At 35.1% G+C, this 23,800-nt stretch overlaps 1 long non-coding RNA gene across 1 annotated transcript; it reads left to right on the top strand.

Moving 5' to 3' along the window:
• The first annotated feature begins 1,278 nt into the window (after positions 1-1,278).
• LOC150097081 (uncharacterized) lies at positions 1,279-22,078 on the top strand. Its single transcript, XR_016549795.1, has 2 exons — positions 1,279-1,488; positions 21,762-22,078. It is a non-coding gene; the product is annotated as an uncharacterized LOC150097081 (long non-coding RNA).
• Positions 22,079-23,800: the final 1,722 nt, after the last annotated feature.

Here is a 23,800-nt window from a genome sequence, read left to right as displayed (position 1 = left end):
ACCTTTATGGGGGGTAGTTCCTGTAGGTTAAGGTTGGTAACTATTTCATCTGTGTCAATATCCTCGGAGACTCCACGTAAGACTAATTTCAGATTTTTTTCGGAGGCAAGTGAAAATGTGTGATATTGGGTTCCTCTAGTGTCCAGTTCCTTTGTAAGATTTCTATAGTCAGCCACCGTGGTGGGCTGAATACGTATTCCCTCGTCTGAATTTTTAGCAGACATGTAACGAATCTGTGAATTAGCCATGATGGTTCTGAGTGATGACCATCTCTGCTTTTCCCTTAGGATAATCGGTGGCACCTTTTCATTGGGGGAAACAGAGGGATCTGAAATGGGAACATCCTCGTCCATACCAACAACATTTGTTGACTCAGCAGCAAGAATTTTTCTCTTCTTACGTGCGTGGGTTTCTTCTTGATCAGAAGGATTAGAGGTAGAGACAACTAGATTGAGTTTTTCCTCCATTTGAGGGGAGTCTTCATTTTCCTCAACATCGACTTCAGGTGAGGAATACAAATTTAAGTAGCCGGGCCAATCCCGTTCAAACGTTTTGAGGAGCTTTTTAATAAAACTGAGTGCTAGCTTTTTATCGAGTGACTCGATAATAGTGTCGGGGTCAATCATGCTAGTAGGCCATGTCAGCTTGAACTTCTTTTGGAGTTTATCAATGAGTTCAAGAGCTGGCTCTTTATCGAGCAAATCAGTGAATACGTCTAGGTCAGGTACGCTCATATCGATTTAACTGCGTATGTGCATTAATAAAATATCCCGCAGGTCTGAAGACCTGCCAGCAGAAATTTTTGTAAAATATCCCACAGCCGCAAAGAACTGCTTGCAATATCAAGCATAGGCGTGTCAACCAGCAATAAGATGTTAAAATACAACAACAATGGCGATACTAATGGTAGTAGGCCTAGAGTATCGCCTTTGTGAAGTCAGTTGACTTACCTGGATAAACCAGTATGGATAATAAAATGCCTGTTTATGGCAGCAAGCAAATAACTGATATTACTAAAGAATAAGCATAAATCTCTAAAAACTTATCAGTCAAATTCACAATTCACCATCAAAAATACGCGACACGAAACACTAACACGCGAGCGGCCATCTTCACTACTTACCACTATATACTGTATATTTTCACTTTAGCTTGCTCTTCAGTTGAATGATATTTATTGGTTGAAAAATATCACGTGAGATGTCGTTATGACGTCAGGGAAATTTCCAACTTTATTGCAGTATATGTTAGTTGGAATAATGCCAACAAGGAAGTTGCTTTAATACAGTAAATGTTAAGTGAGATTTAATGCAGGGAAATATTGTTTTCCAACTTTAATGCAATAATGCTGAGATGTTTTCTACTTTAATGCAATGAGTAGATGGGTTTCCAACTTTAATGCATTAATGCCAACAAAGAAATTGCTTTAATACAGTAAATGTACGTGAGATTTCAAGTGATTTTAAACGAATTTACCAAGAAAAAAAGGTAAGAGCACTAATATTTTATATCAGTTTAATAGAGAATAATATTCGATGTAATAAACAATAAAGCAAATGTACACCTCCTCAATTCGATTTTTTTTTTAAATAAAAACATGATAAACGTTAATATTTTTTTCTGGAATGCTATGTAATATTTAGACATTATGTTATATGGCAGTTTAATAGAGAATCGCGAACGCTATAACAAACAATAAAGCAAAAATCCCCCTCCTCAATTCCCTTTTTAAAAAAAATAAAAATGTGTTAAAGTTAATATTTTTTTCTGGAATGGTATGGAAAATTTAGACATTTGTGTTTATGGCAGTTTAATAGAGAATCGCTACCGCTATAACAAACAATAAAGCAAAAGTCCCCCTCCTCAATTCCTTTTTTTTTAAAAAATAAAAATGGGATAAAGGTTAATATTTTTTTTGGAAATTTTGTAAAGTACTTGGGGAATTGAGATTGTATTCGTTTAATAGAGAAAAATGACCGCTATAACATGCTACAATTTCAATGTTCCCCTCCTCAATTGCTTTCTTGTGATTTGAAAAAAATCGCTATTTCTTGTTAACTCTATGGAAACTTCAGACCTTGTTTTCTTATCAAATCTCGACCGCTAGACATTATTTTTATGTCAGTTTAATACCCAAAGGCGATCGCTATAATAATCTATAAAGTACACGTTTCTTTCATGTATGGCTATTTTTTAAAACATGAAAAGGGGAAAAAAATTAGACATCAATAACTTTCATTGTATGAAGAATTTAGGTATTGTGTTTGTATTGTTTAATAGAGAAAAATGACCGCCAAAAATAAGTATAATGCAAAATTTCTATCGTAAATTTTTTATTTTTTGAATAAAAAAAATTATGAAAATTTAAGTATCTGACATGTTAGTTTAATAGAGAATCGCGACCACTACAATAAACTGAAAACCGCACATTTCTATCATGTATATTTATTTCAGGAAATATTAAAAAGTAAAAACCGATAAACCTTAAGAATAGCAATGTTTAGGATTTGTATTGAATATTTAAGCATCATGTCGGTATTCATTTAATAGATAATAACGAGCGCTATAATATGACATAAAAAGCATATCCAAAATTTCATTCCTTTAAGTTAAAAATTGACTTACCCCCATTTGCTGACTTGATCATGGAAATTTCCAACTTTAATGCAATAAATGAACAAAATTTGCTTAATAGAGGAAACAACTTTAATGCAATAAATGAACAAAGTGTGCTAACTTTAATGCAACAATGCTGAGATGACTTATCGAAATTCCAACTTTAATGCAATAAATCAGTAGACCAATGAGAACAAAGTGTGCTTTAAAGAACCTGGATAAGAAGTGCAATTTGACTATCACATCCATTAGAAAGTGTGATAAACCTTCACACTGAAGAGAACGGTTAATCGGATTATGTCGCGTTTCTAGCTGCCTCTCAGTTGCCTACATCAAGAAACGTACGTCCTTGTTCTATGCTGGTCAACTGGATTTTAGTTATATAGGATAGACTAAAAATAGAGAAATTATTTATATTTTTGTTTTCTCTTTTTATTGTACAATACAATTTTAATGCCTGGGCAAAATAAAGATCTTGTATAATTTGTTCACTTAAAAATATTTAAGTGAACAAAGCCTTACCTTGGAGAACCAATTTAATTTTTTTATTTTTTTGCGCTAATTTTTTTCTAATCGCTTACTAGACAAAAGATTTTTCTTTGTTCTCGAAGAAATATTTATCGTAAATAATTAATTAATTATTCCCGATAATAATTTGAAATATTCTTTTAAAAAAAGAAAAGAAAACCGGCTGCCGACATTCCACTTTATATTATTTTTATTTTTGTACAAAACCTTCCAAATCGAATAATACTTCACAGATTTCCTTTAGGACACGCTGGAGCAACTTTGCTTTATAGAGAATAACATGAAATTCTTTAATCATATTACTAAATTTTTTCTTCATGTTGTATAGTAATTACTGTTCTTTTTTACTTTCACTTTATTGGTTTCCTTGTATAATTGGTCATTATAAAATGAAATTAACAGTTATGATTTAAATTTATATTTTCTGCATAATTCAGATATTTTATTCTCGAATTTTTAAAGTAAGCGATACATTTGTTTATTTTTATCATTCAAAATATGTATATCAAAATTTCATTTCCTTTCACAATAGAATTGAACTTTATTTCGCCTCTGATATTCCCCCCTCCCACCTGGCATTACTATCACACACCCGAAAACTGTTATGAAACATAGGTACAGATTTTATTAACCTCCCTACCAGCTGAGGTGGATGAAATATCCAGACCACCATAGCATTCTGCATGGATCAAAACTTCATCGGCGTTATACCTTTCATCATGCCATTACCTCCCTCCGCCGTTAATCCATTTACGGCTGTTTTAGAGCCATTTGTGGATTAACTGTTAGTGCCTGACTAATAATTTGTGTCACCTGTCTTTACACACACTGTTTTACTTGGAATTTTCTTTACTGTCCTAAAATATTTGACTTTTTTGCCTCTAAAATAATTTATTGTGTTTCTTCGCAAAAATTGAAACGAATTTCACACGTGCGAAAATAATCAATCCTGAAATGACCATCTATCAGCCTTTGCAATGAATCTATTTAGCAGTAGCAAATTCTGCTGTATTATAAATTTATTCTTCAAATCACTGCAACGGAACAGTTGCACTGGTTGTTCCAATATAGAAACACTTTTTTCGCGAATTTTCAGATGTTTGCATTGAACATATTATGTCACGTATTTAGATTTTTAAATAATATTTATTGAAATAAATATGACCTTTTGCTTTCTTTCCTAGCAAAATATCGTTATATGGATTATCGCATTTCAGTTCTAGAAACGATTTTTTTTGTTTTATGAACAACAAACGATGTTATATTGCATAACTCGGTTTCCGATTGTGAATCTTTTTAGTATCGAAAATTTATATCGAATGATATTTTAGCAGGGATTTTTAGCCATTTTTTTTTTGTACGATGCACATTACGATAATATCTAGTGCGTAACCACCGTAGATATGTTGAAAATATAATATGAAGGATATCATATATAGAATAATTCAAAATTTATGCTCATTTTGAATATTTGCTAATGCTTACCCTCCGTCCCCATCCTTATCCTCTCCTGGAATTTAATTACATAACCACTCTAAATTTCTACAGGTTAGAAAACGTTTCCAGACAGTATTCAAAATCTATTACTTCATTTTACCGTTTTGACAAAAGAAATAAGGCAATAAGATTGTTGTACCCTGAATTCTGTACTATTTCTTTGCAATCTAAAACCAGCTGTCCTTCTGTCTGCTGAAATGATTTGAAATTTTAGAAATACTATTCTATATTTTCACCACATAAAATTGTTTATATGCATTCCACACACAAAAAAAGTTCAGTAGTATTATTTTAGTTTCTTTTTCTTAAAATAATCTAAATATTTTCACTTCCATTTATGCTTCTGGTTGCTATTTCTGAAGACATCTACGCCTTAGAAATACTTGTACTAATCCTCTTAGCTGGAGGTAAAGGCTTAGATTACTCTCAGTGCTATTGAGGAAGAAAATTGAGAACCCTTAGCTAGAAGGGACACTAAAGTGCCTCAAGCTATAGTGCCAGATACATCAAGAATGTTGTGTTTGGTTTTCAATTGTTGATTAGTAGACATCCTAACATAGAAAAAAATACAGACATTTCTTTTACAGGCTGATACAGTATTTATGCTGAAATAAGTTCTTAATTTATAATGATCAGTTTCATTTTTATTATCGGAAAATTATAAATTATTTCGTATAATTATCTTGAAAAAGAGGACTTGAATTATTTTAAAAGAAAAGGAGCATATACTTCACATAATCTTATTTTTTGGGGGAGGGTAGGAAGGTTATATTGAAGACTTATTCAATTTGCAGTTATTTCAGAGAATTTCTTTTATAAATCGTTCGCAAGACAACTGTTATGAACGTAAATCACTTGGGGAACATGCTCATTCATTTTAGTGTAAATAGTAGCAAAGATTTAGCTACTTCAATAATGCCACGTATCTAAACTAGAAGAAAATATCGTTATATCTGCTGATGTTAGAACTCTTACATCAATAATTTTTTCTGACATGATTTCTTTATTAGTTATAATGTAATCAATCTACAGATTTTTGCCCTCTTGTATTCTACCATCTTATGTGCAGTGATTTCTTCTTTGTACTAGAAAAAATCAGATAACACAAGAAAAATATGGAGTATTTTCTTTTTCATTGGGTGCATTTACAATGTTCTCTCTTTTTGTTTTGAAAAGAAGGTACAAATGATTTTTTTTCTTACTATTTTTGCCATATCTGATACAATTATAAGAGTTGCATTTTACCGTTTTCTTCTACGAGGAAAAGAAATATGACAATAATATTGTTGATTCTGTTGAACTTTTGTAGTGGAAATTTTTAATACAAAACGTTGTAATTTAAATATATACATATATAAGCAAAAGTATTGCTTATTATAAAATTGGAGCATGATATCTGAACTAGCAGAAAATATATACATATCAATTTAAATCATAAGTGTTAATTTTATTTTGTAATGACCAATTATACAGGGAAACCAAGAAGGTGAAAGTGCAAAGAAAAGTAAATTATAACAGAAAGAAAAAAATTAATGATATATTTAAAGAATTTCATTATTCTTTATAAAGCAAAGTCGCTCAAGCATGTCCTTCAGCAAATCTGGGAAGTATTCTTCGAATCATGATTTTGAACAAAAATATAACATAATCTCGAACGTTGGCAGCACTGGTTTTTTAAATAATATTTCAAATAATTGTTATGAAGTTCGAGAACAAAGAAAGTGGTTTGTGGAGTAAGCGATTAGAAAAAAATTAGCAAAAAAAATTAAAAATTAAATTGGTTCTGGAATGTAACGCAATATTTAAGTGAAGAAATTAGGCAAGGATCTTTATTTTGTCCAGGCATTAAAATTGTATTGTACAATAAAAAGAGAAAATAAAAATAATTTTATCTTTCATTACATTCTCTCTTTTTTCTTGCATATCGCTCGATTTTGTTTTTTTCTCTCTATCTTTCTCTCTTTCTGATATTAACTTCATGGAATTATTCAGCGGCCATTCTGTAAAGACTTGTAATGGAAAATTCTTTAAAATAAAAATTGTTTTTGTCGCATGTTACGCCTCTGTTAATAAAATGCAATCGAAATATTTGCGTGGAAATCAAAGCGCTGTTGCTGAGGGGAACTGACCTACCTGTTCGAACCATGGTGAGGTCAGCTACACACTTCATTGCGACTGCTGACATCGCTAACAACATGCAAGAGACCATCTGGAAAGAAGGAGACATTTTGCCAACAAGCTGTCTAAAGCTGCACTTAACATCTTCTGCTAACAGACGCTACTGCCAACTGGATGCGTGCAGGTGTAGTGTTTGTTCTTAGCCATAGCCAAAGGGGTTGTTTTGTCCTTCAGTCTATCCGAATGTCCCATTGGATGCAACGCGTGCCCTCTGTTAGGGATGTGAAAGTGCGCGTGACTACAGAAACAAGTGACGATTGCAGATTGGGCCAGAAGCAGTTGGAGAATTCACTCGTTCTGTTAAAGTTTTAAAAAAAAAGTGTTTCTCCGTGATTTTTTTTTAATCTGGAAAAACGAAATCATTATTCCAGAATTTATATTGCATTTAGTTCAGGCTATTTCATTCGAAGTATTTTATATTCGTTTCCTTCGCTTCTATTCTCTCTCTCTCTCTCTCTCTCTCTTGTGGCATTTCAGAAAAGTAAATCCCTCTAATGACCATTACGGTACAAAAGATGGAACGAAAAAAAGATAATCTCTTTTTCAAGTTTCAAAGCATGGAATATAATTTCGCTGTTTTATATTTAAACTTCTTTATCGATAAGATCTTTCTGTTAGCAAAGATATTTTCGCAAAAGGCTCCGGAGATTCCACCAAGGATAAGGAGGAAGGTGAGAATGGAGAAAAAGAAGAATTAACTCTTTGGATATTCGCAGAAGAAAAGACTGCTTGGAAGAACTGCAGCAACAGATTCAACAACCTTCGTGGGTACACAAGAGTACAGATTATCCTTTTTATTCTGTTACATCATTGTAATTATCCCTTAATTGTATATTATGATACCGCTCACAAGTTCGTTTAAGTTCCCCGATCTGATTCATTTTTAGGAATGCGATTTGAGTGCTAACCAGATTGCTCTTAGCTTTGAAAGAAGTTCAGGTGCTGACGTAATTCATCCGGCCATTATTACAAGGAATGTGTTCACCACACTGGTCCACGAGAAAGTCGGTAAATCGATGGTGTTACTCTCATCATTCACGAGACAGGTAGGTTTGCCTTCTTCCGATCCATTAAGTTCTGTTGGTTCTCTTTTTTGATAGTGTTGTCTAGGATTCTAATAATGTTCCAGTGTTGGCTGTCTTTTCTTAGATCCAGGTTACTGCAAAGCTCCGCCCATTTCTCTTGTTTGCATTTCCAAATTTCCTGCTCTATTTTGTGTGTTATGTCCATTAATTTCTTGCTATATTCATCAGTTTTATTAATTCTGAATTGTATGTTAATATTGTCTCTTTGTGTAATCATTGAATAGATATTGTGATCTTTCCAGTATAGTATCCAAGTATTTTTCCGTTTTCATCTTGGTATTGTTGCTTTGACAGCTTTATTGATATATGAAGTAAGGGTTTGTAATTTTCTGTCCAGGTTTCCAGAGACAGGTTCATCTTGACAGAGGCTCTCCAAGATTTGAGTAAACCTTGTCCAGTCGGCTTTTCTAAAGTTCCATGTCCTTTTGATTTGCTGTTCTTGATCGACCTTGAAGTTTAGTGTTGTCATTATGGATCTGTGGTCACTGATGGCATTTCCCAAAATTTTCCATCGTGACCTTGATGCAATGCTATAATTAATAGCTCTGATGTCAAAAGCAGATTCAGTTCCCGTAGTTTTAGAGAGATAGGTGATCTGTTCAATGTTAATTGTTGAGTTCCAAATCTGTAAAGAGGTCTTCCAATTGATGACCTTTATGGTCTAAATCGGGGGAGTTCCACGTTGGTCTCTTTGCATTTAGGTCACCAAGTATAATGGTTGCATCAGTTGGAGATTCGCTTAGCTTTTCAATGATGTCTGTATCAATATTTGTATTATCAGGATGGTAGACGTTTGTGATTGAAATAGAATGGTTTGGTAGATGTATTTCAACAGCTTGAACTTTCGTCGAACTGTTATCTAAATATTGATTTAGGGTGATTTCTGGGGTCTTCAAAAGGATAGCAAGCCCACCACCTACTCTTTCCTCTCTATCCTTCCTAAGAACTGTGTATTCTTTGATGCTGAAGTTCAGATTTTTGTTTACTTTTGTTTCTCGTAGAAAAACTATATGGATATTTTTTGTAAAGCATGTATTTGAGTTCATCCATTTTTTTCTGAGTACCGTTGATACTGAGTTGCAAAATGTTAATATGAGTCCTCGTAGCATATTTATCATCAGGAGCCTGGACAGCAGTCCGAGACGTGTCGGCTTTCCCGGACGCAGTAGCATTGGTTGATATCATTTTATGACTCTTCATTAGAAAATCGATGCCGTTGCCACATTAGTCACCTTAAAATCGGACCATAAGAAATGTGGTCAAGAGCTTCAAGGGTCAGGAGGGGACGCGAGGAGGTGTGGTCAGACTTCTCCACTTAAACAAGAGAATCCAAACTGGCTCATGGTTGAAGAATTGATAATTCTTCAATTGAATTGAAATTAGCTCAGCAAAAAAGCTCCTTATATACTAACAGTTTTGGATATTTCAAATATATTTCAATTTTGTATTTAATTCATCAATTTGAATTAGAATTATAAATAAAATTCAAATAACGGTATTATATGTCACAATTCCAATTCAATTTAAACAGCAAAAACTGATTACTTCTCACAGGACTTTCAAAATGCGACAGAAATTTATTTTCAGCTTTAATTCCAAATATAATCTATTTAAACATCCAAAATGAACTGATTACCACATCATATCTAGCTCTCAATTCGACAAAAATTCCGAATTCAATTCGATGAAAATTCCGAATACAGTTTGACAAACAAATTCTGCATTCGTGTGCAGTGCCAGCATACTGGTCACCATTGTGTGCTAGTGGCATTACTTCGTTTTGGGGGCCAATTTAATTTGTTTCTTTTTGATGATCCAACTGTATTCACCATTTAGATGTTAGTCTGCAAATTGTCTTCGAAGCTGGCGTTCTTGTTCCCTTTGTGCAAATGATAAATCTGGTCGGGCACGTATGCCCGATTGGGGACAAGTATCATTGAACTTGTTGATCGCCGTTATTAGTTTTGATATGCTTGTCAGCATGTCTCAAGTCACACTAACAAGGCATGGAAAGTTCCTTCCATCCTTTCTTTTATTTATGGGTCCGAAACGGTAGCACCTGCATCAACAAATTAGCAGAAGAATATCTATACTTAGTGAGTTTTTGTTTTCTTTTCATAAGTTCCAAATAATCACATTGGATGTTTTGTTTTTGGTCTCCATCAAGTCGTGCAACGTTGATGCCATTATTTCACGGAGTTCATTCGAGGGGAAATGCGAATTTGCATGGCGGCGCTGATCGTCAATTGATTCGAGCTTGGTTTCTAGTGCTCGTATTTTTGAGGAAAGAGTTTCCTTCGTAGCACTCATGTGCTGTTCGAGATTTTCGATTCGTTTGCCTAAGTTCAGGAGCTGTTTTACTCGGGAGGCACAGCGAACAGAAAGAGGGCTGGTTAAGGTCGATATATGCCTTGTTCTCCGACTCGTCCATTTTTGCACTGGAATACAAGTGTATTCAGTAGCAACAGAACTCTCACATTATACCCTTTCTTTATCGCTGATATCAATTTTGCAGCTGCGGCAATTTGTGGGTTTGTCGGCAAATCGACGACGCTACGCTGGCGAGACATGGGGTGCTCTTTCGTCGTTGGTTTTTACTGCCGCCATCTTTGCGTCACACGGTAGACATAGCGGGCGCTTGCAAGTGGCTGATTTTTAGATCGAAATGTAACTGATTTTATGCACTAAAACTACTCGGAGGTTGTACTGGAGTTATCGACTCCTTAGTACCCGCTGTTAAGATTTCCGTTGATGTTTAATTTGGAGGGGAAACTCTTGAGGTAGGGATAAAATGTTGGAGCACTAGTTTACAGTAGCTTACTCACAGACGCCGCCTATAGATGTAACATTAATGACAATTTAATTTATTTAAAAAAAGGTAATTTATACATCATAAAGAAGGAACGGAAAGAACAGAAGAATATTAGATGAGTCAGGTCATCATGGTTTTCAAGACTTTAGGTGTACAATGGCCTTTTTTTTATCATGATGGTGAATTGTATTGTTCTTATTACCCGGAAACTAAGTGCGGTAAAAGATTTAACAACAATCGCAAAACACACGAGAAATATATCTCGCATAAAACAGAAATATAAAAAAAAATTAGAAACTGAAAAAGGAGACATAAAACGAGAATTATAGTTTTTATAAATACAGTACTTTATTATTCATGTTACTACGGGTACATTCATAATGGAATACATAATTGGTTATAAATTATTTCACATACATGATATGATCAAGAGAAGCTGTTTGGTACCAGGATTATAACCAAAGTTGCAGGTTAGAAATCCACATATTAAGAAGATTAAACAAGGCTTGTCGAATTTCTGTTCTTGCAGCTTCTTGGAACGAAACACCACTTAGAACATCCTGAAGAATTGCATTCACGGTTGTCACTATCTCCTTCGCTAGAGTCTTCAAAATTGAATTTATGGGTGGAACGAACGGGTAAAGAAGTCTTTTAATCGAAGAATATACCACTATCCATAAACAGAGAGGCGATTCCAATTCAACAGTGATTCCAACAATCGAGATAGTTGCACTTAAGCTGGAGAATCCAATCTGATTCATGGTGGAAGAGTTGATAATCAAGTGAAATTATTTCAGCAAGAGATATACCACCAGTTTTGGATATTTCAAATATATTTCAATTTTTATTTCACTTCCAATTAGAATTATGAATAAAATTTCAATAATGGTATTACATGTCCCAATTCCAATTCAACGGAAACACTATTTACTTCTCAGAGGTCTTTTCAAAATGCGACTGAAATTTTGTTTTTCATATTTATATCTTCAAATTCCTGATTGGCTGTTAAATTGTGGTCTTAATTTCATTATTAGTTGTTCATTTTCGTCTAAATTTCCTCATTGGCTGTTGAAGTGCCTTCCTATTTACCTCATAGGCTGTTAAATTTTTAAGTGAAATTTCTTATTGGAGAAACTTTGTTACTTAGCTCTGCCTTCCGAATATAAATACCCATGCTCTGTCTTCCAAATCTCATGGAAAAATTTCGGTGTTTATCAGCGCTCCTTGTAGTATTACAGCAGTGATTAAGTTTTGTTTTTAATGATTAGTTCAGAGTTCCTTTCAACATTAAAATTAAAATAGTGATTGTTTGATGTTCTTCTATAGCGTCAACAGCGTGCTCGATCATCAGAGCAGGTAAGACTTTTATTTTCATCTTCAAAAACATTTTCCAGGCCCTCTCCTGTTCCCCGCCCTGTGCAGCACTCGGTGGTTGAAGGGACAAGGCAGGTCCTTCCCCCACTTCAAGTCTAGATTTAATTATGGATTCACCATATGAGGATCTCTCTTTCAAAGAACTTCTAGCTATCTTTCGGCAAATTGGTAACATTTTACACACAAAATGGCCAGGAAAGGTAGAAGTTCATCAGATTATAGAGGTCGAGACAGAAGACCCTCAAACCTCCGAACTTTCTCCTCGCCTTACACATGACAGCGTCAATTCCTCCGTTACAACTGACGTAGATTCTAATGATTACCAGGAAGTCAGCAGAAAGAAGAGAAAGAAAGAGTCCCTTGCTGCAGAACCTGAATTTGCACCTCAAATGGACACATCAGCACAATCTAGTGCAAGAACAGAGACAAATATACCGACACAGCCCAAAGAGAGGATCCCACCAGTAGTCTTGCGATCTAAGGAAAAATGGTCGTGCTTGCAGAGACGATGAAGAAAAATAACATCAAGTTCTCATCAACCAAAAACACAGATGATGGAGTCCGCATACAGCCTGAAGGAACAACGGACTACCGCCAGCTCACCAGACTTATGGACGATCATAAATTTCCATACCATACTTACCAACTTAAAAGTGAAAAGAACCTCAAGGTAGTGATCAGAGGTTTGGTAGAAAACATAACATCAGAAGAAATAGCTACTGACCTTAGATCACAAGGCTTGTAGCCGATCAAGATTTCTCGAATGTATCGAGCAGACAAGCGCCCCATGCCTCTGGTCTTAGTAGAGATCAGTAAAGATCAGAGAGAAATTTAAGATCTTAGAATAGTCTGCAACTTGGTCATCAAGACTGAGCCACTGAGAAGAAAGGCATCGGCTGGTCAATGCCATCGCTGCCAAAAATTTGGGCATGCGCAAATGTTATGCAGAGCAGACTACAAGTGTGTGAAGTGCGGTGGCAACCATCCCTAGCACACTTGCGTCAAGCCAAAGACCACACCTGCTAAATGTGCAAACTGCAGTGGCCCCATCCTGCTAATTACAAGGGTTGTTCTCTCCACCCATCCAACCTTCAAAAGCCTAGACAGGAGTTAATCCAGCCCACTCAGAAAAATATTGTGAGATGCCACAGAGCTATAGACCTATCAGTCTTCTATTATGCCTAGGAAAAATAGCAGAAAGAGTCATTCTCAACCGACTTAATGAGTAGGTGAATAAAAATAACATAATTCCGAAAGAACAATTTGGTTTCCGTACCGGACATAGCATTACACAGCAAATTCACAGACTGATTGAGTTCATCACTACAGGCTTTAACTGGAAACAGCACACAAGAGCTATCTTTCTAGATGTTGCAAAAGCTTTCGATAAGGTGTGGCACAAAGGTCTCATCTATAAATTAATTGCAGCCAACATCCCTCTTTATCTTACCAAAATTATTAAATTCTTTCTACAGGACCGTAAAATTCAAGTCAAGTTGCGTGGAATTAGATTTTCACTGAAAAAAATCACTGCTGGTGTCCCTCAAGGCTCGCTGCTCTCACCGCTGCTTTTTAACATCTTTGTTTCTGATGTTCCTAGCACATCACTAACCACTATAGCTAGTTATGCGGATGATATGGCAATTCTTAGCAGATTTAGAGCACTGGTTCAGAAAATGGAGAATATCTGTAAATGCCGATAAAAGCACTGCCATTCTCTTCACAAGAAGACAAGCATCTCACTTTGGAGAAGTTAAACTTTTTAACACAGCCATCCCATGGAGATCTAGCACCAAATATCTAGGCATTCAATTTGATAACCATTTAAAGTTTAACTCCCACATAGTTTATGCATGCAAAAAAGCAAACTCTGCAATTGTACAACTCTATTCTCTCCTCAATAGAAGTCAAGTCAGCACTGAAAACAAACTACGGATCTACAAAACAATTATCAGACCATCGTTAACTTACGGATCGCCAGCCTGGGGTCACACTTCCCCCACTAACATCAAAAAGCTACAAGTTATTCAAAACAAGTGCCTCCGTATGATCTTCAACGCTCCGTGGTTTGTCAGAAATGCTCTCTTACATCGCGATGCCGATATTCCAGATATTCCCACTTTCCTCCATAACAGTGCTGCTGCTTATTTTGCCAAAGCAGCTGTTCATCCAAATCAACTCATTCAAGAGTCATCTAATTATGACGAACACGATAGGTGGAAACATAAGCACTCGAAAGCTGCTTTGCTTATCGATTCTGGTGCCTCCGTACAACCCTAAATAGGGTGAGCCAGGTGCTCGCTAACCTTTAATACAAGACTATTTCATACCGATTAAGGGATCGAAGTCCATGGGACTGTTATCCATCAAGCCATATCAGGTTTCCATTCACTTTGTTCTTTTATTGCATTACAGTTGGAACTTTTCCCAATAATGCTTTTGTCATTGGTCTACACATACATTTATTGCATTAAAGTATCATTTTTTCATTCACTTTGTTCTTTATTGCATTGAAGTTGGAAATTTTCTACATTTATTGCATTAAAGTAGAAATTTCCATGAGTCATCATGACAAAGCATTTTTTCCGTTCACTTTGTTCTTTATTTCATTTTTCTCTATTAAACGAATACAAACACAATATCTAAATAATCCACAGAATTACAGAAAAAATATTTAAAATTTAGCACATTTTTATTTTTTGTGAAAAACCTATTGAGGAGAGAGGTCATTTATTTTATATACTATTATAGCGGTTGCAATTCTTTATTAAACTGACATAAATGCAATGCCTAAATGTTAAACAGAATTCCAGAAAAAAACATAAAACGTTTTATACAATTCTCTATTAAACTGACATATTGATTATTAGCATTCTTAAAATAAAATATAAATGCTCTTACCTTTTTCTTAGTAAATCACTTTATTACATAAACACATTAATATCTCCAATATATTACTACATTAAACACACTATATCTCCAACACACTACATACACTGTCTAAGTCTTGCCACTGAATGATTTCATTGGTCTAAAAAATATTTCCCATATTAAAGTTCACTTTGTTCTCATTGGTCTACATATACATCTGTTGCATTAAATTCATGACAAAGCATTTTTTCCATTCACTTATTTTTATTGCATTAAAGTTGGTCAATAATGCTTTAATGATGGAAAATTTCCATCTTTAATGCAATAAATGTAAATACCAATGAGAACAAAGTGAAGGAAATATTTTTAGACCAATGAAATCATTCAGTGGCAAGACTTAGACAGTGTATGTTGGAGATATTGTGCTAAGCTAGTAAAGTCAGCATATGGGGGTAAGTCAATTTTTTTACTAAATAAATGAAATTTTAGATATGTTGTATTACATGATGCCTAAATATTCAATAGAATTCCTATTATCAAGGTTTAATATTAGAAATGTGCGGTTTTAATTCACGATAGAATTTTTTACATTACACCATTTTATAGCAGAGCTTGTGTAGCTCAGTGGATGTGGAGTTTGCCAACCACGGCACTTGGCTGCACAAAGGAAGACTTGGTTTCGAGTCTAGTCGGCGACTAGGGGAAATTTTTCTAAGCCTTTTTTCGACCGATTCCCGAGTTAGTCGTTCTCTGGCACGGGCAAGCAGGTTTTTCCTCCCGGAAACTCGGGTTTTTCGTCTGTAAACTCAAGAAAATCGACCGTAGAACCCACATTATTTCAGACATTAAATATATTGTGTTAGGGTTAGGGACCACGAGATGGCGGCACATTTGAGCCATCTCTCTTTACTGAGCACCGCTTAATTAGTGATAGCCTTGGGCCATCTATCTCTGATTGGTACCAGTGGAGATTGAACTGCCCACTCAGTCTCCAAAAGTTAGATAGGGCTAAATGGCCTCGCATACTCCCCGTATACGGGAATAAAAAGGCGTTAGCTGATTTTTTTTTTTTTACCATTTTTCTCTATTAAACAATACAAACACAATACCTATATTCTTCATAGAATGAGAGTTATTGATGTTTTAATGTTTTTTTCTTTACAAATATCCATACATGAAAGAAACGTGTACTTTATAGATTATTATAGCGGTCGTTAAAAAATAATGTCAAGCGGTCGCGATTTTCACATAAAAAAGGTCTAAATATTTCCATAGAGTTAACGATTTTTTTTTCAATTTATAAGAAAACTATCGAGGTGGGGAACATTTGCATTATACCAGTTTATAGTGGTCATTTTTCTCTATTAAACGAATACAAGCACATTATCTAAATATTCCATAGATATTTAAAATTTAGCACATTTTTATTTTTTGTGAAAAACCTATTGAGGAGGGGGTCATTTCTTTTATATACTATTATAGCGGCAATTTTTCTCTATTAAAACTGACATAAATGTAATGTCTAAATGTTCAACAGAATTCGAGAAAAAAATATAAAAACTTTTATACAATTCTCTATTAAACTGACATGTTCATTAGCATTCTTAAAATAAAAAAATGCTCTTACCTTTTTCTTAGTAAATCACTTTATTACATAAACACATTAATGATAACTGATAACTTCTGTGGCTTGATGGATATCAATCCCATGGATTCTGATCCCTTCTTCGCTATGAAATACTTATATTAGAGGTTAGCGAGCACTTGGCTCACCCTGTTTAGGGCAATGCGGAAGCGCCCGAGCCGAAAGGCAGCTTTCGGGCGCTTAGAAAACTCCTGAATGAGTTGCTTGGAATGAAAAGCTACTTACGTGAAAAAGTAGCGGTAGTGTTACGAAGCAATGTGGAAATATCTGGGATATCAGCATCGAGATGCAGGAGAACATGTCATTTGTTGATCATGGAGAAGATGACTTGAGTATTCCTGAGGAATTTCTTAGTGTCGGCTTGGCTGGGGTTCATGTTGCTAAAGGCCATTAGCATCTCCCCTAGTGAGGCAGCAAGAATTAGTGTAGAGTTTTCGCTGTAAGCTGTCGAGGCTACGGGTAAAATCCGCGGAGAGACCCCAGAAGCGTATCGTGTTATCGGTTATCGTATCGTGGTATGTTTTATCGGCGGGAACACTCCGCACTGTGACTTCCGGCGAAGGTTTCGTGGCTTGAATCTGAGTGGGCGGAGCCAACGCCGCTCTTGTCTTCCATAGGTTAGAAGGGTGAATTGAGCAGCCTTTATAACTGGATGGAAGGGGGCCGCCACAATTCGCACATTTAGCAGGTGTAGACCGTGATTTTGTGCAAGTGTGCGAGGGATGGCTGTCACCACACTTTACGCACTTGTAATCTGCTTTACATAACTTTTGTGCATGCCCAAATTTTTGGCAGCGGTGGCACTGACCGGCGGATGCCTTTCTTCTGAGTGGTTCGGTCTTGATGACTAAGTTGCAGACTATAGTAAGGTCGTAAATTTCTCTCTGATCTTTACTGATCTCCACTAAGACCAGAGGCATGGGGCGCTTGTCTGCGCGGTACATGCGCGAGATCTTAATTGGTTCAAGACCTTGTGATCTGAGGTCAGTAGTTATTTCATTAGCTGTTATGGTTTCTGCCAGACCTCTGATGACTACCTTAAGGTTTTTTGCACTTTTCAGTTGATATGTGTGATATGGGACATTCTGTTCATCCATAAGTCTGGTGAGCTGGCATTAGTCCGTTGTTCCTTGAGGCTGTATGCGGACTCCATCGTCGGTGTTTTTAGCTGATGAGAACTTGATGTTATTGTTCTTCATCCTCTCTGCAAGTGACGACCAGTTTTCTTTAGCTCTCAAGATTACTGGTGGAATCTTCTCTTTGGGCTGTGTCAATGTATCTGTCTCTGTTCTTTCATCAGCTAGTGCTGATGTGTCCATTGCAGCTGTAGATTCCAACGTCTGAGGTATTATTTCAGGATCTGCTGCATGGGATTTTTTCTTTCTCTTCTTCCGTCTGACCTCCTGAAAGCCACTGGAGTTTGAAAGAGAGATGTCTTCAGTTGTTATTGCTTGCTCGCTGGCGTTGTCACGTGAAGGGTGAGGAAGTTCAGAGGGATGGGTATCCTCTGTCTCCACTTCAAGGATCTGGTGTGCTCCGATTTTATCTGGCCATTTTTTATGTAGCAAGTTGCCTAAATCCCTGGATAGCGTCAGAAATTCCTGAAAATTGAGATCGTCGAAAGATTTGTGCACGGCTAGGCTTACGAAAACAAAACAAAAACTAAAAAGTCTTACCTGCTCTGCTGATCGAGCACGAACGCCTTATCGAGAGTCTCGATCTCTAATCATCAGTATTAAATCTGAAAACTTTATGTAATAACTAGAGCGCTGAGAAACACGTCTGTTGCCTCCGGACCTCCAAGATCGGGATCGCCTTCCAGTCTCAAGATGGCCTCGGGATAGTCTAGAATAAACACATTAATATCTCCAATACACTACTATATTAAACCCATTATATCTTCAAAATACTACTACATTAAACACACTATATCTCCAACACACTACATACACTGTCTAAGTCTTGCCACTGAATGATTTAATTGATCTAAAAATATTTCCTACATTAGAGTTCACTTTGTTCTCATTGGTCTACTACATTTATTGCATTAAATTCATGACAAAGCATTTTTTTCATTCACTTTGTTCTTTTATTGCATTAAAGTTGAAATTTTGGTCTACACATACTTTTATTGTATTAAATTCATGATAAAGCATTTTTTCCATTCACTTTGTTCTTTATTGCATTAAAGTCGGAAAATTTCTACATTTATTGCATTAAAATAGGATATTTCCACTTTTGTTCTTTATTGCATAAAGTTGGAAATTTTATGGTGACTTATGGAAATTATCATTTTTAATGCAATAAATATGTAGACCAATGAGAACAAAGTAAACTTTAATGCAGGAAATATTTTTAGACCAATGAAATCATTCAGTGGCAAGACTTAGACAGTGTATGTTGGAGATATAGTGTTAAGCTAGAGTAAAGCAGCATATGGGGGTAAGTCAATTTTTTTAATTAAATAAATGAAATTTTAGATATGTTTTCTATTAAATTATGCCTAAATATTCAATAGATTAGAAATATGCGGTTTTAATTCACGATAAAAATTTTTGCATTACACCATTTTATAGCCGTCATTTTTCTCTATTAAACAATACAAACTAAATTCTTCATAAAATGAGAGTTATTGATGTTTTAATGTTTTTTTCTTTTTATTTTTTTACAAATATCCATACATGATAGAAACGTGTATACTTTATAGATTATTATAGCGATCGTTATTCTCTATTAAACTGGTATAAAAATAATGTCAAGCGGTCGCGATTTTTACATAAAAAAGGTCTAAATATTTCCATAGATTTAACTTTTTTTTTTTTTCAATTTATAAGGAAACTATCGAGGAGGGGAACATTTATATTATACCAGTTTATAGGGGTCATTTTTCTCTATTAAATGAACACAATATCTAAATATTCCACAGAATTTCTGAAAAAATATTTAAAATTTAGCATATTTTTATTTTTTTGTGAAAAACCTATTGAGGACGGGGTCATTTATTTTATATACTATTATAGCGGTTGCAATTCTCTATTAAACTGACATCAATGCAATGTCTAAATGTTCAACAGGATTCCAGAAAAAAATATAAAACGTTTTATACGATTCTCTATTAAACTGACATATTCGTTTTTAGCATTCTTAAAATAAAACATAAATGCTCTTACCTTTTTCTTAGTAAATCACTTTATTACATAAACACATTAATATCTCCAATATATTACTACATTAAACACACTATATCTCCAACACACTACATACACTGTCTAAGTCTTGCCACTGAATGATTTCATTGGTCTAAAAATATTTCCTACATTAAAGTTCACTTTGTTCTCAATATTTAGACCTTCTTTTTTATGTGAAAATCGAGACCGCTTGACATTATTTTTATATCAGTTTATTAATCTATAAAGTACACATTTCTATCATGTCTGGATATTTGTAAAAAAAAGAAAAACGTAAAAACTTCTATTGATAAGAACACATTGTTTTCTCATTTGACAAACCATGTCCCACACAAATCATCACAACTTCCTGAACCACAACCTCTGCTATCTTAAATTCTGATCTCCAAACCAAACCATAATGAGGCTCTGACAACTTGTCAGTTGCCAGCAGTTCAGTTTCATCTCCAACAACAACAACAAAAAAAGAGCCACTTCCTTTTTGTCTTACCCTTGACAACATTCAAATCTACAGACAAGAAGATGAGATTTCTCTTCTTAGGATTGCTCTCTTCTCAGACTTCTTTCTAGATGTGTTACAATTATTGTTTCCTCAGCCCCCCAAAAAATTATGATTTCTCTTTTGCTCAAGGTGTTACTTTACCTCTGCACAACTAATAACTCTACACAAATCTGTCCCACTATTGAATATTGCTCACACATCTGGGTAGTATACATAACAGCTCCCTAAAATTGCTTGACTCAAAATAGAAGAGAGCAATTTGTGTGATTAATGACCCATCTCTCACCAGTTTACTCCACACACTCTATGTACTTGTGTTTCTACAAATACTTTCATGACCAATGTTCATCTGTACTGGCATGAATAATTTCTGAGCTCTATGAAATCCAATTGAACATGCAGGGAATACAATCCACAGTTCTTCAAACTAAATGTGAACAAGTTCCTTTTTTACTCATCCATGGCACTAACATACTATAGGTTGCCCAACTGCTCATGTATGGGATGATCATAAAAAATAGTACAATTGCAATGCTGATACAAACATTGACATATAAAGATAAGGAAGTCATTCTGCCACTTTATTAGACCTTATTATGATCTCATGTGGACTGCTGTGTCCAATTTTATCCCCAAGTTTCTAATGTGATGCAGATACAATGGAGGGAGTTCAAAGGAGATGTTGAAGATATCATGTGGAATATGGATTAGGGACAAATTAAGAATGGGTAGATTGTAGACACTGGCAATCAGGTTAAAAAGTGGATGATGTGATTGATAGCTACCTGAAAACTTTAAATGAGAGCGGAAGCAGAGAGCATTCATTGAAGTTGAGAATGAATGCAGTAAGAAAGGGGTGAGAGCTATATTTTTCTGTCTGATAGTAGGCTGTGATTGGAATGGCCTGTCTTTGGAGGCAGTGAATGCAGGCAGTGTGAAAATTCAAGAAAAGTTATGACAGCTGCATAGGTAATATGTGGATTTTCTTAGCTAGCTCCTGACTTCCTGGAGATCTCTGGTAATGATAAGTGACAATAGTAATAATAACAACTTCCACACGACAATATATTAAATGCCTCCGCAAAAGTGTGAATGGTCATCGCCTTGAATCTGATTTTACTCCAAAGAATTATGAGTAAGAATATTTCTGGACTACAGCTCACTTACTGAGAATTCCTGGAGGTTGGGAGATTGAAAGTGAAAGAACCTAGGGAGTTTTTTATGTGTTATGAGAACTGCAAGAAACTGATAGCATCACACAGATATGCTTTAATTTTAACGGAAGGTGACAATGTGAATATGATGTACAAATACCTTCCTTTCTGTTTGCTGTTTCCGTGTTATTCAGTTTTTCATTTTAAACCAAGCTATATGTGCGTAAATAATAATATTAACAATTTATAATGATTCATTTAATTTGTAATGATTCAGTCATTCATTCTGGTTTTTTTTTCTTAATACTTAGGTTATCACTGTGTGATTTAGCCAGATTAGAGCGTAGTAGCAAAGCCCATAACACTTGAGAAAGACTGAAAGAAGCTTGTAACATCAATACTTCTCTCTCTTGCTCTCAGAAGATGCATCGAAACTCTCCGTCATAACCAGCAAAACAAGTATGAATTTTTGTTGGCTGGTGATATACTCATATATCACTCACTCATCAAAAATTAATCATATTTTAATGCATATTTTAATTGCTATTAATATTGCCATATATCCTGAGTTATCAAAGAATTGTAAAAATGACTTGTTTACATTATAATAAAGATACACATTCTATTACTTTTTTTCTCCTTTAATCTTGACAACTATTACTTAATTAATAATAGTGTCATTACTTGTCCATTGATTAATAAATAAGCATTTATTTTTTAAAAAAATCTGCTATATTGACTCAGTGGTTATCTGTTTTCTGATGCTTCCACTCATGAAAGGTTGCAAACCTATACTACATTAACTGTCTGACTTAAGATTTTTTTTATTATATTATATATATATTATATATCTTATATATAATATATATATAGTTAATAAAATAATAATTAATAATAACGTCGTGGTGGGCAAATACCACATCCACTAGGCTGCACACACACACATACATTATTTTCTTTATTTATGTATCTATTTATTTTACATGATCTGGAAACTCTGCTTCAGAGATTAATCATATATATATAAATATAAAAAATATAAATAAAAAATATATATATATATATATATATATATAAAATAAAAAAAATCTGCTAACGCCTTTTTATTCCCGTATAGGGAGTAGGTGATGCCATTTAGCCCTATCTAACTTTTGGAGACTAAGTGGGCAGTTTAATCTCCACTGGTACGCAATCAGAGAGAGCTGGCTCAAGGCTATCACTATTTAAGCAGCACGCAGTGAGGAGAATGGTTCGACAAGTGCTGCCATCTCGTGGACCCTAATCCTAACACAATATATTTAATGTCTGAAATACTGTGGGGTCTACAGTCGATTTTCTTGAGTTTACGGGACGAAAAACCCGAGTTTCCAGGAGAAAAAACCCGCTTACCAGTGTCAGAGATCGACTAACTCGGGAACAGCTAGAAAAAAGCCTAGAAAAATTTCCTCTAGTCGCTGACTACACGAAGGAAGACTCGAAACCATGGCGTCCAAACGCCATGGTGTGCAAATGCCACATCCACTGAGCTACACACACACATACATTACTTTCTTTATTTATGTATCTATTTATTTTACATAATCTGGAAACACTGATTCAGAGATTAATCATGGAATTTTTTTTCTGCTGACCTCTGGTATGTGGACTTGTAAAATCTTCATATAAAAAAACTCACAAACATCCATACTTTCATGGGATTTGAACCTGCAACCTGTTAGTTGAAGATTGTATATGTTAACGGCTTTGCTAATAGGCCAGCATCAGTGTTGCTTGAGGATCAGGAAATGTGCCAAGTCCATTCTATGGACATTGCACATATTGACCACACATGGTAGCATTTAATTCTTTCTTTTTGTATAATTAAATTACATGGTGATGATGATGATATTTTTATAGCAGAAGTCTCCCAATCTCCTTCTTCTGCAGCTTTTCCCACTTAAGTAGGGTCGCTGCTTGTAGTGAATCTCCTCCACAACCTCCTGTCTTGGGCTGTAGCCACATCCAAGTTCTTCATCCTCAAATCCTCCTCCACCATCTCCCTCCATCTCTTCTTTGGCCTTCCATGCTTCCTCTTCCCCTGCACATCCATCTGCATGACCTTTCTTCCCACATACTCTTCCTCCCTCCTCATCACATGACCAAACCATCTCAACCTTTCCTCCTGTATTTTTGCTCTTAAGTTCGTAACTTTCACTGTTCCCCTTACATAGTAATTTCTCAGACGAATCCTTTCTGGTCACACCGCACATCCACCTAAGCATTCTCATCCTGCTGATGTTATTTTTCCTCAAGGCCAGTTTCCATAGCATATGTCATTGTTGGTCTCACTGCTGTTATGTAAATTTTGCCT

The sequence above is a fragment of the Typopeltis vanoorti genome, chromosome 18, assembly GCF_054136105.1.
Source record: "Typopeltis vanoorti isolate ZY-2024b chromosome 18, IOZ_Tvanoo_1.0, whole genome shotgun sequence".
NCBI classification, from domain to species: Eukaryota; Metazoa; Arthropoda; class Arachnida; order Uropygi; family Thelyphonidae; genus Typopeltis; species Typopeltis vanoorti.
This window is presented reverse-complemented; position numbering and strand designations above follow the sequence as displayed.